Here is a 15,746-nt window from a genome sequence, read left to right on the forward strand (position 1 = left end):
TATTTCTCAAATACTGCTGCTGCTGCTAAGTCACTTCAGTCGTGTCCGACTCTGTGTGATCCCATAGACGGCAGCCCACCAGGCTCCCCCGTCTCTGGGATTCTCCAGGCAAGAACACTGGAGTGGGTTGCCATTTCCTTCTCCAATGTGTGAAAGTGAAAAGTAAAAGTGAAGTCGCTCAGTCGTGTCTTGACTCTTAGCGACCCCATGGACTGTAGCCCACCAGGCTCCCCCGTCTCTGGGATTCTCCAGGCAAGAACACTGGAGTGGGTTGCCATTTCCTTCTCCAATGTGTGAAAGTGAAAAGTAAAAGTGAAGTCGCTCAGTCGTGTCTTGACTCTTAGCGACCCCATGGGCTGTAGCCCACCAGGCTCCTCCGTCCATGGGATTTTCCAGGCAAGAGTACTGGAGTGGGGTGCCATTGCCTTCTCCATCTCAAATACTAATAGCATGTAAATATTTACAGTTATTGGGAGAAGGAAATGGCACCCCACTCCAGTGTTCTTGCCTGGAGAATCCCAGGGACAAAGGAGCCTGGTGGGCTGCCGTCAGAGGGGTCGCACAGAGTCAGACACGACGGAAGCGACTTAGCAGCAGCAGCAGCATTTACAGCTGTTATTCTTACTACCTAGTTGCCTGGTTTGCTTTACTGTTACTGTTCTGAATTTGCGTTTGTAAGAATAGATGCCACCATTAAAACAACATTTTTATATCAAAAGTTTTAAATAAAGTAATTTTCAAACATTGTTAGGGAGTAAATCACCCATAAGAAAAAGGATTCTTGGCAGACGACTATGAAATATCACCATTTGCTACTTAATAAAGAAACTTATACACAAGCACGTAACATTCAAACAAGTGGAGGTTAAAGAAGAAAGCAGGTGGGGGGGAGGCTGTTAAAAATGGAAACTATGCATTGTCTTTTTCCGTAAACTGGGAGACCTTTACCTGTGTTTAATGACAGTATAGAAATTTCAGGTCAATCCCCCCCAAAGTATGTTCCACAGGGCAAAATTTGAGGATCACTGAATATGTAACATTTTTGACAAGACAAACATTATAAATAACAGTTTAAATAGGTTATCAATAGCATTTGCAAAACATATACTGGCTAGGTACATTCCAAATACAGAAAAAAAAAACAAAACAGCCAACAATAATACAACTTGAAGGACTGATTTTAAAAAGCCAGCAGTAGGACACATGGCAAGGAAACCCAGAAAGATATTTTTGAGGACAAATAAATTCACTTTCATTTTAATATGAGTTACAGCAGCCAAACAGAGGAAGACACCGGAAAAGATTTTTTTATGTGTAGGAATATTATTTAAACTGGCTTTCTTACTCTGGAATCAAGACTCAGTTGAGGGCTCATTGCTTTAACAAACTGCAGAGGTACGGAACTGTGCACTTAAAATAGTTGCTAGGTCTAACCAGGGGTGTTGAGAGGGAACAAACATAACCTACAAAAAAATCAGGGATATTAATTTGAAGAAGAAAACATGCAGAAAAGTTCTCTTCTTACACTGGGAAGGTCGAGCCACGTAAGACCGCAGTCTCCTCGCAGACACCTTACTCCTCCACGTCCCCTGCTCCAGTAAAGGTCAGACACTAAGTAGGCGCTCTGAACATATTCTTAAAGAAAAACTTTCAGGTGAGTAGAAATCAAATCTTTACAAGGAAAACAGGTAGCTCCTGTTAGGCTAATGGAAGTGCAAATTCTCACACTCTATCCCAAATCTACCAAATCAGAAACTCTGAGGGCGGGATCAAGCAATCTATGGTTTAACAAGTCCTCCAGGTGACCTTGATGCTTGTAAAGTGTAAGAACCACATCTGTGGTTAATGTAAAATCCTGTCTGACTGGGCTTGAGATCCACTGCCCGGCCGACATGTTTGCATTGCCTCAGGGCTTTGGGGTTTTATCAATCCCCAGGCTGATCAAATTAGATAGCCAAGTCCAGCTGGATTAGAATCTCTGGAATGGGTACCTTTAAAGCTTCACCACGAGATGATGACGGACCAGGCTGAGAACCACTGGGTTAGAACCCAGGACGCCAGACCTCGTTCCAGCTTGCTACCTCACTCAGTAACAGTTCTTCCACCACCCTCCCAAACCTGAAAGGTATGACAGGCAAGACAAGCTCAGACTTACACTGAGAATTCTACTGTCATGAAGTAATTGTTTACTTTAGATATGAAGAGAAAACCAGAGAGGCAGCTCATCAAAAGCTACTCTCTGTGTGTGTAAGCACATGCATGATTGTTTGCATGCGCTGACAAGCAGAAAATGGAGAGGTGGGAGAAACCTTCAGAGTGGGTGGTCCTGAGTCCCATGGAAAGCACTACTGTGTGTGACCTAATAACTCAGAAGCTGGGGCTGCACTTTCTTCCCACTGTATCTTCCTACACTGCAGAGACTGGAAGGTTAAACTACATTTCCCAGAATCCCTTGCAGCTAAGTGACCTAGGTGCTGTCAATCAGAGGAAGCTAAGTGAGATGTGGGAGGCAAAGTTTTGGAAAGCGAAGATTTGGAAGGTAGGGGCCATGCCTTTGCTCTCTGCCAGCAAGCATCATCCTTGGCACTAGCTGATCTTCCATCAGGAAGTTCTCGTTTTCCCCCTGCCATGTCAGCGGCAGCATGGTTCTGAAACACTCCCGGTTTGGTGGGCAGTTTCATGACTGCACAAAAGGCAATTGCTCCCCTGGTGGCCTGCTCCACAGTGAGGCTCTGCAAGTCACTCCTAAGAGCTCAACCTGAAGTTTGTTTCTTCACTTTTCCAACAAATTCCATAAGCCATTTAACACCCTGTAATAAATTTCCCTCTGCTTAAACCAGCTAGAGTGGATTCTGTTCTCTGTAAGTGAACCTTAACTGATACAATCAGTAGCTGTAAAAGAAAGTTTGAAATCCCCCAAAACCACAGTTACCATTCACTCAAGAGGGATAAAAATGAAGTGTCTCATCATGTTTAAGAAAAATAAGTTTTCATTGACTTCACTGAATCACTCATTCCTCATCCCACGGTTCCCCATGGTCTAATGAATGAAGAGCAGTAACTATAAAAAGTTACCGGAACTAATATACAAACAAGATATCATGTTAAGCAGTATTCAAGCCACAACCTTTCTGTGTAGTCGACCCTCAAATGTTCAAGTCACTCAACAGCTGACTTATAAAGCAGCAGACACCACAAATGTTAACCCACTAGGTAACTATGCAAGTGGGTTATTTCAGGGATGTGGAAATATTTTATCAGAAGGAGTCAGTAGTTTATGAAATGGGTTGTAGACAAACATTAGACAATGATAAAGCCATCACCATGAAATTTCTGTATGAAGCAGCAGAGTACAGCAATTAAGAAATGAATGGCAGTGTTTTAGCTGTGGGTGCCGTTATGCCAAAATAACTTTAAACACTCTAATTTTAGATTTTATTATTATTAAGCTAAAGCTAACATTCCAGTAAATGTTCCCAAGACTAAAAATTTGACAAGAGACAGTATAAGTCTTCTCTGAAGTAGACATTTGTCTCTCTATATTTTCAGCTCCTTATGGAGAAAGCATTGCTTGCTCATCATGTCAAAAGCAAACATCACCAGGTTTGGGGTTTCAGTATGTTGCTAACTTGGTGATCTTGGACAAGTCAGTTAGCATCTCCAAGTTTTAGTTTCCTCATCTATAAAAAGGGCAAAATGCTTTGCAGCCGATTAAGTCAACTATGTTCTTTTCCCCAGAGGGGCCCAGTGTACAATGGCTGCAAATAGCAGCCTCCACAGCAGTGTACACAGCCTGTTGCCTGCAGAGGCTGCCCTAAGGGACCTTGGAGACAACCCTTCCCAGTGCACATTCCAGGGTTGGCATGCTGTCCCCAATGCAGGCTCCAGACATGTATGCCTGGTTTCTTTGGAAAGCCCAGTGGCCAGGGTCCACACGGGCCAAGTCTTAATGTCCATCTGCACCAAGGTGCAGAACAAGGAGCCTGTGACTGGGGCCGTCTGCAGGACCAAGTTCAAGTTCCCTGGCCACCAGAAGATCCACGTCTCCAAGAAGTGGGGATTTACTAAATTTAATGCGGATGAATTTGAAAACGTGGGGGCAGAAAAGCGGCTCATCCTAGATGGCTGTGGGGTCAGATACATCCCTAACCATGGCCCTCTGAACAAACGGTGGGCCCTGCGCTCATGAGAGTGTTGGCGCAGTTCCCTCCTTACTCATGCCTACCAATAAATCCTACTTCCCTGTCAAAACAACAACAACAGGGCAAAATGACAACATTTACTTGTCTATTTCATGAAGTTATCTTAAGGATTAACTAGGATGAAGAAAAGGTGCTCTGTGAATTAGAGTGATACATAAGGCTGGTAGTGATTAACAGCTACTATTAAAAAATATAAGTCAAAAACACAGCTATCTGTTTCTAATCCCAAATAAGAACAGAAGATGGGCAAGTAGGTCCAACGTGTATTCAACTCAGAAATAAGCAACAAAAGGTGAAAGGCTAAGGAGAAAATTAAAATTCTATTGGATGATCACAGTCTTGTTAGGAAGCCTGGAGAATCAATCAGCTTGAGGCTAAGGGGGCCACCAATGATGCTTAAAACTACCCCAGGATCTGAGATGAGAAACCCTCCTCAGAACCCACAACAAAAGCAGGTTGCCTAGGCTGCCTGTTAGGTCAGCTGAAATGGCAGCTTCACACACAAGCTGCTTTGTGTGTGTTTGTGTGTGTTCAGCCATGTCAGATTCTCTGTGACCCCATGGACTATAGCTTTCTAGGCCCCTCTATCCATGGGATAGTCCAGGCAAGAATACTGGATGGGTAGCCATTTCCTCCTCCAAAGGGTGTTCCTGACCCAGGAATCAAACCCATGTCTCCTGCACTGACAGGCAGATTCTTTACCCCTTGAGCTACCTGCCCTCTTCCAAATCAAACTCACACTGAGCATCCACTCGGCAAAGCCAGATCACGTGTTTGTGCCCTGGCTGCAGGGAAAGATGGGAACTGAGTTCTGACTCATGTTCTGGCAGGCAGACCTTGTAATGTGGGGATTTTCTCCAATATAGGAAAGGTAGTCAAAAGATGATGGGGAGAGTTCTGGTTTCCAGTCCAGCATGCAAGAGGCTTAGAAATAGTCAGTCTGTCATAAAAATAAGTTAAAAGTCTAAATGCTGAAAAATCAACTATCCTCCCTAGATGTATCAGAGTTAAGGTCACCCAGCAAACCACTGCCCCCCAAAATTGAGACAGAAAGGCAGAACCAGAAAATCACAACTTACCAGAGCTGAAACCCATCAGCTAAAACCTCTGCAGGAACCAATGTCAAGAGTAGGTAACTCTGAGCTGCAGATGGACAGCCGCTGGAGGCTCAGTGTGGACAAGAAAAGACCTTACAAAACTCTAGATGGATCTAGACATCGTGGATTCTCCACACTTCTGTGAGTTTTACCTCCTGGAACTCAAGCTGGCTTTCAGTGACTATCAGAGAAAGACTACCCGGCACTTTCAGTAGGAGGAAAAGAGAAGGAACCAAGCTGAAATGCACAAGGGCACCCTGTTCTTTTCAGCAAGCTCTGCTTCAGAAGAAATTATTTCATAGGCACCTAACCCACTGGAGTATTACCAGAGCCAGTAAACCAGAGGAAAGGCAATACCCAACACCAGCCACCTTCAGCCATCCTCTCCAACCTGAGGGGAAGAGAAGCTGAGAAACACTTGTGAAGTACAGTGTCCAGGGACATGGGCTCCCTACTGAACTGGGACCTGGCCACAGGACTACAGGACATTTCTTCTCCCTCTGCACCCTAGCCTCACAGTGCCAAAGGACCAGTTACAGCCATTCCTTTTATCCACTACATCATGTCTGAATATCAAGAAAAAAAAATCACAAAAAATACCAAAAGGTAAAACAGCACCATCTGAAGAGACAGAGTGAGCATTAAAACCAGACGCAAATACGGCAGGAATGCTGAGATGATCAGACTAGGAATTTAAAACAACTATGAGTAACATGCTAAGGGTTCTGATGGATAAGGTAGATGGCATGCAAGAACAGAACAGTGATGCAAGCAGAAAAGTGGGAATTCTAAGAAAGAAAGAATATTCTGATAATATTTCAATAGAAATCTCCAAAACTGGAAAGCAAAGGGAAAAAAAGACTGAAAACAAACAAAAACAGAACTAAATATCCAAGACTGTGGGACAACTACAAAAAAGTGTCATACACATGTGATGGGAATACCAGAGGAAAAGAGAGGACCAGAAGGAATATCTGAAGTAACAATGATGCAGAATTTCCACTCAATCGAAGTCAGACACCAAACCACAAATACACAAAGATTAGAGGACACCAAGAAGGACAACCAAAATCACTTTAAACATCAATGGACCAATTAATTGAAAGACAGAGACTGTTAGAATGCATTCAAAAATAAGACCCAGCTATATGCCATCTACAACAACAACAAAAAAAGACACATACAGATCAACAGTAAATGAACAGAGAAAGACATACCATGAACACACGAATCAAAAGAGAGCAGAGTAGCTATATTACTTTCAGGCAGAGACTGCTTTAAAGCAAAGAAAGTTAACAGGGATAAAGAGAGAAAATATATAATGATAACGGGGTCAATTTTCCCAAAAGACGTAACAATTCTAAATCTAACATGACAGAAAGCCTAGAAGTGAAAAAGAAAAGTGAAAGTGAAACTGGCTCAGTTGTGTCCGACTCTTTTCGACCCCATGGACTATATATAGTCCACGGAATTCTCCAGGCCAGAATACTGGAGTGGGTAGCCTATCCCTTGTCTAGGGGATCTTCCAACCCAGAGATCAAACCCAGGTCTCCCACACTGCGGGAAGATTCTTTAGCAGCTGAGCCACAAGGAAAGCCCACCAAGAAGTAGACCGTCACAAATAAAGTCAACTAATCTTTACAAAGGATCAAAGATAGTCTCTTCAACAAATGGTGCTGTACATCCACATGCATTCATGAAATTATAAGACATTTGCTCCTTAGAAGAAAAGCTATGTCAAGCCTAGACAGCAGAGACATCACTTTGCTGACAAAGGTCCATACAGTCAAAAAATATGGTTTTTCCAGTAGTCATGTATGGATGTGAGAGTTTGGCCATAAAGAAGGCTGAGTGTCAAAGAACTGATGCTGGAGAAGACTCCTGAGTCAACCTTAAAGGAAATAAGTCCTGAATATTCATTGGAAGGACTGATGCTGAAGCTGAAACACCAATACTTTGGCCACCTGATGCGAAGAGCTGACTCCTTGGAAAAGACCCTGATGCTGAGAAAGACAGAAAGCAAAAGAAGAAGAGGGCATCTGAGGATTAGATGGTTAGATAGCATCTCTGACTCAAAAGACATGAGTTTGAGCAAACTCCAGGAGATAGTAGAGGACAGGAGAGCCTGGCATGCTGCAGCTCATGGGGTCGCAAAGAGTCAGACACAACTTAGCAACTGAACGAAAACAACATCCACATGCAAAATGATTCTAGACACGGACCTTACACCCTTAACAAAAACTAACTCAAGATGGATCACAGACCTAAATGTAAAATTCTTAGACGATAACATAGGAGAAAACTTAGATGGTCTTGGCATTTGAGGATGATTTTTTGGATATAACACCAAAGGCATTATCCATAAACTGGACTTCATTAAAAGAGATGTTTCTGCTCTGTGAAAGACACTGTCAAGAGAATGTAAAGATAAGCAAACACTGGGATAAAGTATTTGCACAAGAATAGTTAATAAAGAACTTACCCAAAATACACAAAGAACTCTCAAAACTCAACAACAAGAAAACAAACAACTCAATTAAGGTCAAAATATGGGTCAAAGACCTTAACAGACACCTTACCAAAGAAGATATATAGACAGCAAATAAGCATATGAAAAGATGCTCCACATCTTCTGTCATCAGGAAAATACAAATTAAAACAAGAAGACACCACTGTATACCTACTGCTGCAGCTGCTAAGTCACTTCAGTCGTGTCCGACTCTGTGCAACCCCATAGACGGCAGCCCACCAGGCTCCCCTGCCCCTGGGATTCTCCAGGCAAGAACACTGGAGTGGGTTGCCATTGCCTTCTCCAATGTATGAAAGTGAAAAGTGAAAGTGAAGTCGCTCAGTCGTGTCTGACTCTTAGCTACCCCATGGACTGCAGCCCATCAGGCTCCTCTGTCCATGGGGTTTTCCAGGCAAGAGTACTAGAGTGGGGTGCCATTGCCTTCTCTGGTATACCTACTAGAATGGCCAAAATCCAGGATACTGACAACACCAAATACCGGTGAAGATGTGCAGCAAAAGGAACGCTCACTGTTTGGTAATAAGAATGCAAAATGGTACAGCGACTCCGGAAGCCAGACTGGAGGTTTCTTACAAAACTAACATACTCTTAACATATGAGCCAGTGTTTATGCTGCTTAGTATTCACCCAAAGGTGTTGAAAACTATATCCAGACAAATATCTGAATGGATGGATGTTTAGAGCAGCCCTATTTGTAATTGTCAAAAGTTGGAAGCAACCAAGATGTCTTTCGGTCAGTGAATGGATAATCCAGACAATGGAATATTATTAAGCACTTTAAAATGAGCTATCAGAACGTGAACAAAACTTAAATGCACATTAGTAAGGGAAAGAAGCCAATCTGAAAAGGCTACGTATGTATGATTCCAACTATACAACATTCTCGAACTATGGAGATGGTAAAAAGATCAGCAGTTTACTCACCAGGGGCTGAGAAACAGGGAGGGAAAACAGGCAGAGCACAGATTTTCAGAGCAATGAAAAGACTGTGTGTGATACTAATGAAGGATACATATCACTACAAAATTTGTTCAAGGACTGTTCAACATCAAGAGTCAACTGTAATGTAAACCACAGACTTCGAGGGAAAAGGACGTGTCAGTGTAGGTTCACCAGCTGTAACAAATGAACCACTCTGATGGGGGATGATGATAACAGAGGAGAGATTATGCATGCGTGGGGGCAGGAGGTATACAGAAAATCTCTGAACCTTTCTTCAAACTTTGCTATGAACCTAAAACCGCTCCAAAACAAGAATAACAGTAATAATACTAATGTCTATTTTTTAAAAAGATCACGGGTGGCCAGGACCTATCAAAGTGAAACAAATCAGGCAGAGTCGCTAGGCACACATCTGTATAATCCCCCTTTCTTTTCAAAGTCTCCTTGAAGTAGGTTGGATTCTTTTATTTTACAGTTAAGAAAACTGCAAACAAACAGTTGATGGGCCCCAAGCCCCATGCCTTTCCCACGGGTCCACAACCTAAGGCAGTCAAGGGTTAAACCAGGGTTTCTCAACCTCGGCCCTGCTGACATTTTGGGTCGGATCATTCTTCACTTTGGAGGAGGGTCTGGTGCATCGTAGGATGCTGAGCAACATCCCTGGCCTCTAATCATCAGATGCCAGTAGCAACCCCTTCTCCCAGACGTGACAACCAACAGTCTCCAGACGGTACCAGGCTTTCCCCTGGGAGCAAAACTACTCCACCCCCGGGAGAAGCACTGCCTGAGACGGCGCTGCTCCACTTGCTCATGCAAGAAAACCCAGCCACCTCTGGGAAGCCCACCATGGACCAGGCCCAGCGCCAGGAATGCAGGGGACAACGCCAAATAACCGGAGACCCCACCCCTCCAGGAGTGGGGGGAGGGGGGCGATGACAAACTTATCAGCAAGTGGCTGGTACAAAGCGTGTGATGATACATGCCACCACAAATTAAGAGTGACGGCAGAACTAAGACCATCACTCTGCTGGGGTCAGGGGTGGTGGAGGTAAAGTCTCGGACTGGGTTGTTTATCACTGGATTACAGCAATTAACACTGACCAGCTAACTTTTACTGGGCCCTTAACTCTAGGCTAGGCATGTCCTAAAGGCTTTACGCCTGATCTTTATGCCTGATCTCACTTAAAGATCACCAAAACCATCTAAAGTGAAGAACCACTAATAGCCACAGACTTAGAAAACAAACTGACGGTTGTCTGGGGGAAGGGACAGTTAGGGGGTTTGGGATGGACATGTACACACTTGTATATTTCAAATGGATCACCAACAAGGATCTATTGGGCAGCGCAGGGAACTCTGTTCAATGTCATGCGGCAGCCTGGATGGGACGGGAGCTTGGGGGAGAAAGGACACATGTGTACGTGTGGCTGAGTCCCTCTGCTCTCCACCTGAATCTATCACAGCATTGTTAGTCAGCTATACCTCAGTACAGAATAAAAAGTTCAAACAAACAAACAAAACATCCCCAGTCTCCAGATGACGAAGCTGTGGCATTTAAGACACCTGGTCTTAAATGAGTGGTAGCAAATCACAGAGCAATAATGACGCTAGAGCCCAGGTCATTTTCACACTAACTATACTATTAATATCTGGAGGATGTGCCAAGAATTTGGCAATCAAAGAGGGGGACTTTAAGCTATCCTTATGAATGGTGCTACTGGACAACACGGTAGCTGAAAGCAATTTAAAATAAAGTCTTTTTGATTTGGCATTATGATACATAAACACCCATGGTTAGGTGGATGGCAGATTTACCTAATGCAGAATGTTATTCTCAGTATTATATGCTGAACTCAGTCTCAATTTTTTTTAAGGCATCAAGGTTACAGTATAATTAGGAACCAGCTGCAGTTGTAATTACCACTCCCAATATAATTTGTTACATATTAGCAAGTGTCAAATGACTACTGCTCCTTAAATGAATAAAACTGATTGTGCTGTTCTGAAGACTGGGATGTATGTTCTGATGGGGAACAAAGGAATATAAAAAGTATATGACATATTTATAAAGTGCTGAAAGGTTCTACTTAGGAGATCACAGGTTGCAGGAGCCCAGATAATGCCACAGAAAGTTAAAATGGCTTCTGGGAGAGAATAGCTAACTTAATAAATGCAGAGGAAGAGAAAGCAGCAAATCACAGGACAATAGAAAGTTGCTTTCACTAAATAATACCTTACCTGTTCAAATTTCTGCTGCATATCAGCATCATATAATTGAAGAATAGTCAAGAATCCAGGAAGAAGTTAAAAGAAAACCAACAGGAGCCCTCTGCATAGCTGGGATACTCGTCCCAAAGACTGCGCACAATTTCACTGAAGCAAGTCCTCCTCCACCCTACCCCACGACTTCCAACATGACCCTGGGCACGTGCTCTGGTTCCAAACCCCCTTGGAAGTTCACACTTCTGCAAAGCTTTCTATGTCCAGGTCCAGCTCTAAGCTTTAGAAACATGAGTGCATTAACTGCCCCTGCAATAACCCAGGAAGGAAAAACAACCTTGGTCCGTTTATAGATGAGGAAACTGAGGTACACAGAGGTACTTGCCCAGAGCCACAATTTGAACTGAGTTCACGATTTCAATCTTTACATTATAAAGACTTTCAAAAGGAAGAGAGAACACCAGATTAAGCAGAGAACCTGGAGGGTAAACAAAATTAGGTCACATCAACCAACTGCAATCCTGGGCCTCATTTAGATGACCATTCGTAAAACAATTTTAAAAATTGTGAGATGATAGTGATGGTTTAGTCACTCAGTCGTGTCTAACTCTTTGTGACCCCATGGACTGTAGCCCGCCAGGCTCCCCTGTCCATGGGATTCTCCAGGCCAGAATGCTGGAGTGGGTTGCCATTTCCTTCTCCAAGATGATAGTGGAAATGTGTAAAATGTGTACAGAATAGATATTTGATCATACTGAAGAGGCACTGTTCTTGTTTTTTTGTTTTTTTTTTTGACATGACAATGATATTTCAGTTGTGCTCTGGAAAAATCTGTTTTGGAGATAAAGCATAATATTTACAGGTATGATGTCAGGGGTTCGCTTTGAAAAAATCAGGAGGATGGGAAGACAAGAGAGGCTGTGGTATAAATTAACAACATCATCCATAAATTGATAACTTCTGAAAGTGGCTAGAAAGGGACATAAGAGTCTGTTACGCTGTCCTAATTTCCTACGGAAATTTTCCATCAGGAGACATGTTTTTAAAAAGGGTATTTTTTTTTTTTTTTAAGTTTTAAGTCAAATGCCAGTTCCTCCTGGAAGATTTTCTAACCAGATTTCCCACATAGAATGCTATTTGCCCCTATTTTATGGACTTTGCAAATGAATGTTTAAATTTTGATTCTCTTGCTAACCAGCAATGTGACATACTGTTTTTCTCATCTGTTACCAAGAGAGAATGAGAATCAGGATTGAATGAAAGTAGCATAACCTGGGACAGAATCCAGCAGTTCCCTGCTTCCCAGCTATGTGCAACCTTTCTGTATTCACAGCGGCCCCGCTGACGGAGGCATCGGTGGACAGCTGAGCCCTAATGCAAGGCTCTCTTGGCTTTTGGAACGAATCAGAGTCTGAGCCAGCAGAGTGTCTGGGCTGACCTGGCAGCAGGTCACACTGGCTGATGATGTGGCGCTAATGGGAGTTCATGACCTTGTGGGATGGAACAGCAACAGAAATTACACTGCCTCCCTACCTTCCATCTGATATCAAACACGAGTGGTTTCTTGCGTAATACTAAGAGAGAAAGCTGTGTTTAAACATGACAGACGACCCAGCATGCAGGAGCCACACAGGAAAAGATTAATGGCTCCTCTGTCCGTGGAATTCTCCAGGCAAGAATTCTGGAGTGGGTAGCCATTCCCTTCTCCAGGGGATCTTCCCGACCCAGGGATCGAACCTGGGTCTCATGCATTGCAGGCAGATTCTTTACCATCAGAGCCATCAGGGGAGCCCAAACATGTAACATACAAGGTTGTAAAAGTTGAAAGTGTGTATGAGCCAGTTAAACATCAAACAATTGCAAAAATAAATATATAAATAATGTGTAATAGGACAAAAGGCCAAAGTTTTTAATTTAAAAGCACTCTTGGACCAAGTCAATATGAGAAGGCAAATAACCCAGTGGAAAAGTGGGCAAAGGTCAAGACCAGGCTCTTCTTAAACTGCAGGTGGACACCAAACATAGACTAACAGAATGCTCCAAGAACCACCATTAGAAAACCAGGGGCTGAGCTAACTACCTTTTACTTCTAGAGCTGAGATTCCCGTCTCAGTTCACAATGGAAAGAAAGTGGAATCCTGAAATGCAGAGTCAAATCAACCTACAATAACATAAGCGCGTGGGATCTCCTTGGTGGTCCAGTGGTTGGGATTCAGCCTGCCAATGCAGGAGACATGGGTTTGATCCCTGGTCCAGGAAGATCCCACAAGGCATAGAGCAGCTAAGCAGGTGTGCCACAACTACTGATGCCCATGCAACCAAGAGTCCATGCTCCACAACAAGAGAAGTCAATGAGAGGCCCACACACTTCAACTAAAGAAAGCTCGCATGCAGTAACAAAGACCCAGAGCCAACTATAAAAAAATAAGTGTGTGCAGATTCACAAGCAATGAAAGTCCTTGCCAGGGGGCCTGGCAGAGTCAGATAAGAGAGCTGACACATCACCAGCCTTCCTGGTCAAACCACTTGCCGGACCCAATATGCTACTGGGAGCAGCTGGTCTGAAACAGCAGCAATGGACATCCGGTTTGGACCTGCTGGAACTGTCTCCCTTTAATCCAGCCAGACCTTCTTAGTCACAAGAAAGCACATTTCTCCAGTAGCCTCCTTCCGAAGCAGCTACTTTGTAGTCATGGAGATTCATCCACCTTGAATGGCCAGATCCCTGCCAGGGTTTACTAAGCAGCTATCATTCCCCATCATGTGCGCTCTTGGAGGTGACTCACACACAATCCTCAAGTATTCCAAGTTAGTATTTTTTGTTTGTTTGTTTGTTCAGTGACGGATGGCTTGAGAAAAATGGTTTATTAGGGAAAGTTTCTGACAAACCACACACATGCAACAGAAGAATCTCCTGCCCCCTTTCATTCTGCCATGGGTGGCACCCCCAAGTAGATGAGCAATTCAACAAACGGTGTCTGAATGTTATGGAACATGTACTGTGAGGGTCCCGCTCTCGGCTTAAAATCTAGTGGAAAACATAAAGTATAAGAAACAAAACTAGGACCATTTTCCTTCAGAACATCATTATCACTCTCTCCCTCAAGGCAATTTAAAAATGACTCAATATCTGTTATGGCTGAACTGTGTTCCCCGTGCCCCCCCACCGCCAAATTCATATGTTGAAGCCTTAACCCCCAGGACCTCAGAATATACCTGTATTTGGAGATAGGATACTCAAAGTAGTAATTAAGGTAAACTGAGGTCATTAAAGTAGGCCTTAATTCATTAAGACTGGTGTCCTTACAAGAAGAAGAAATGAGGACACAGACACAGAGGAAAGACCACGTCAAGACACAAGGAGACAAAGGCCATCCATGAGCCAAGGAGGGGGGCCTCAGAAGAAACCAGCCCTGCCTACACCTTGGTCTTGGACTCCCAGCCTGTAGGTTGGTGGGAAAATAAACTTCTGTTGTTTAGGCCACTCAGCCTGCGGTACTTTGTTATGGCAGCCCCAGACAATTAATACAGTATCACTGAATGTAAACTCCTTATTCAAATGGCTCCAACAGGGCCATTCTTTTATTTGTTTTGGATCCAGTTTCAAACACTGCATTTGGTTGTTATGTCTGTTTGGGAGCCTCCTTTATTCGAGCCTTTTCATTCATAAGACTGGCATTTTTAAAGTCCGACCAGAGGTCTTACGAAATGTCCTACTTTCTGGATATGTATAATTGTTTCCTCATGATTAGATTCACACACCACACTTTGGCAGAAAATCTCTAAAGGTCACGTTGTGGATTTTCCATCACATCACACCAGCGGGTAGCTCCATGCTAGCTTCTCCCTCTTCCCAGTAATGTTAAATTGGATCACAGATGGAGGCAAAGTCCTCTGTTGTAAAGGTATCTTTTCCCCTTTGTAGTTGGTAAGTAATTTATAAGGAAATACTCTTCCCTGGTGGTTCAGATGGTAAAGAATCTGCCTATAATGCAGGAGACCCAGGTTCCATCCCTGGGTTGGAAAGATCCCCTGGAAAAGGGAATGACCACCACTCCAGTATTCTGGCCTGGAGAATTCCACGAACTGAGGAGCCTGGCAGGCTACACAGTTCATGGGGTCAGACACAACTGAGTGACTAACTCTTTCACTCTGAGATACAGAGGATTCCAACAATCTTTTACTGAAGATTTTAGCATCCACTGAGGACACTTGCCTGAAACCAATTATTACCTGCAGGTTGCCAAACAATGTTTTTTTTTCTAGTTCTATCATAACTTCTACTTTATCAGTTGGCATTGTTCAGAAAATAAGAACTTCACCTCCCCACCTCCATCTCACTTTGACCCTTCTTGAGGAAGAATAATTGTCATGGAATGATGGGCTTTTTTAAAAAGTCAGTATACTACAATCCATTTTCAACTGATCTGTTTTTATAGTTATAAAATCCATAAAAATTAACATTTCAGGTGTACAATTCAGTGGCAATGAGCACATTCACAATGTACAATCGTCAGCATATCCATTTCATCATCCCGAACACAAACTCCATACCCCTTAATTAATATCCAATTGATTTTAGTAGCCACCATTTGTTTTAGCTGTGAGACACACTCATTGTACTATACATGATGTGTACATATATATACGTGTATACAAACACACAGGCACACGTGTGTGTGTTTAGAAGATGAAAAAACACAATGCACCAGAAAGAATAAGTGTGAATATTAAAACCTAGCCAACTAAAAGAAA

The 15,746-nt window shown here is 43.1% G+C and overlaps 1 protein-coding gene and 1 non-coding gene across 3 annotated transcripts in view; one reads left to right on the plus strand and one right to left on the minus strand.

Moving 5' to 3' along the window:
* The window catches only part of SLC25A13 (solute carrier family 25 member 13), a 226,698-nt gene that overhangs the window by 199,583 nt on the left and 11,369 nt on the right, over positions 1-15,746 (minus strand). The gene's annotated exons all lie outside the window — the stretch shown is intronic.
* Positions 3,702-3,836, plus strand: LOC122439001. Its single transcript, XR_006268742.1, has one exon. It is a non-coding gene; the product is annotated as a small nucleolar RNA SNORA70 (small nucleolar RNA).

The sequence above is a fragment of the Cervus canadensis genome, chromosome 3, assembly GCF_019320065.1.
Source record: "Cervus canadensis isolate Bull #8, Minnesota chromosome 3, ASM1932006v1, whole genome shotgun sequence".
Classification (NCBI taxonomy): Eukaryota; Metazoa; Chordata; class Mammalia; order Artiodactyla; family Cervidae; genus Cervus; species Cervus canadensis.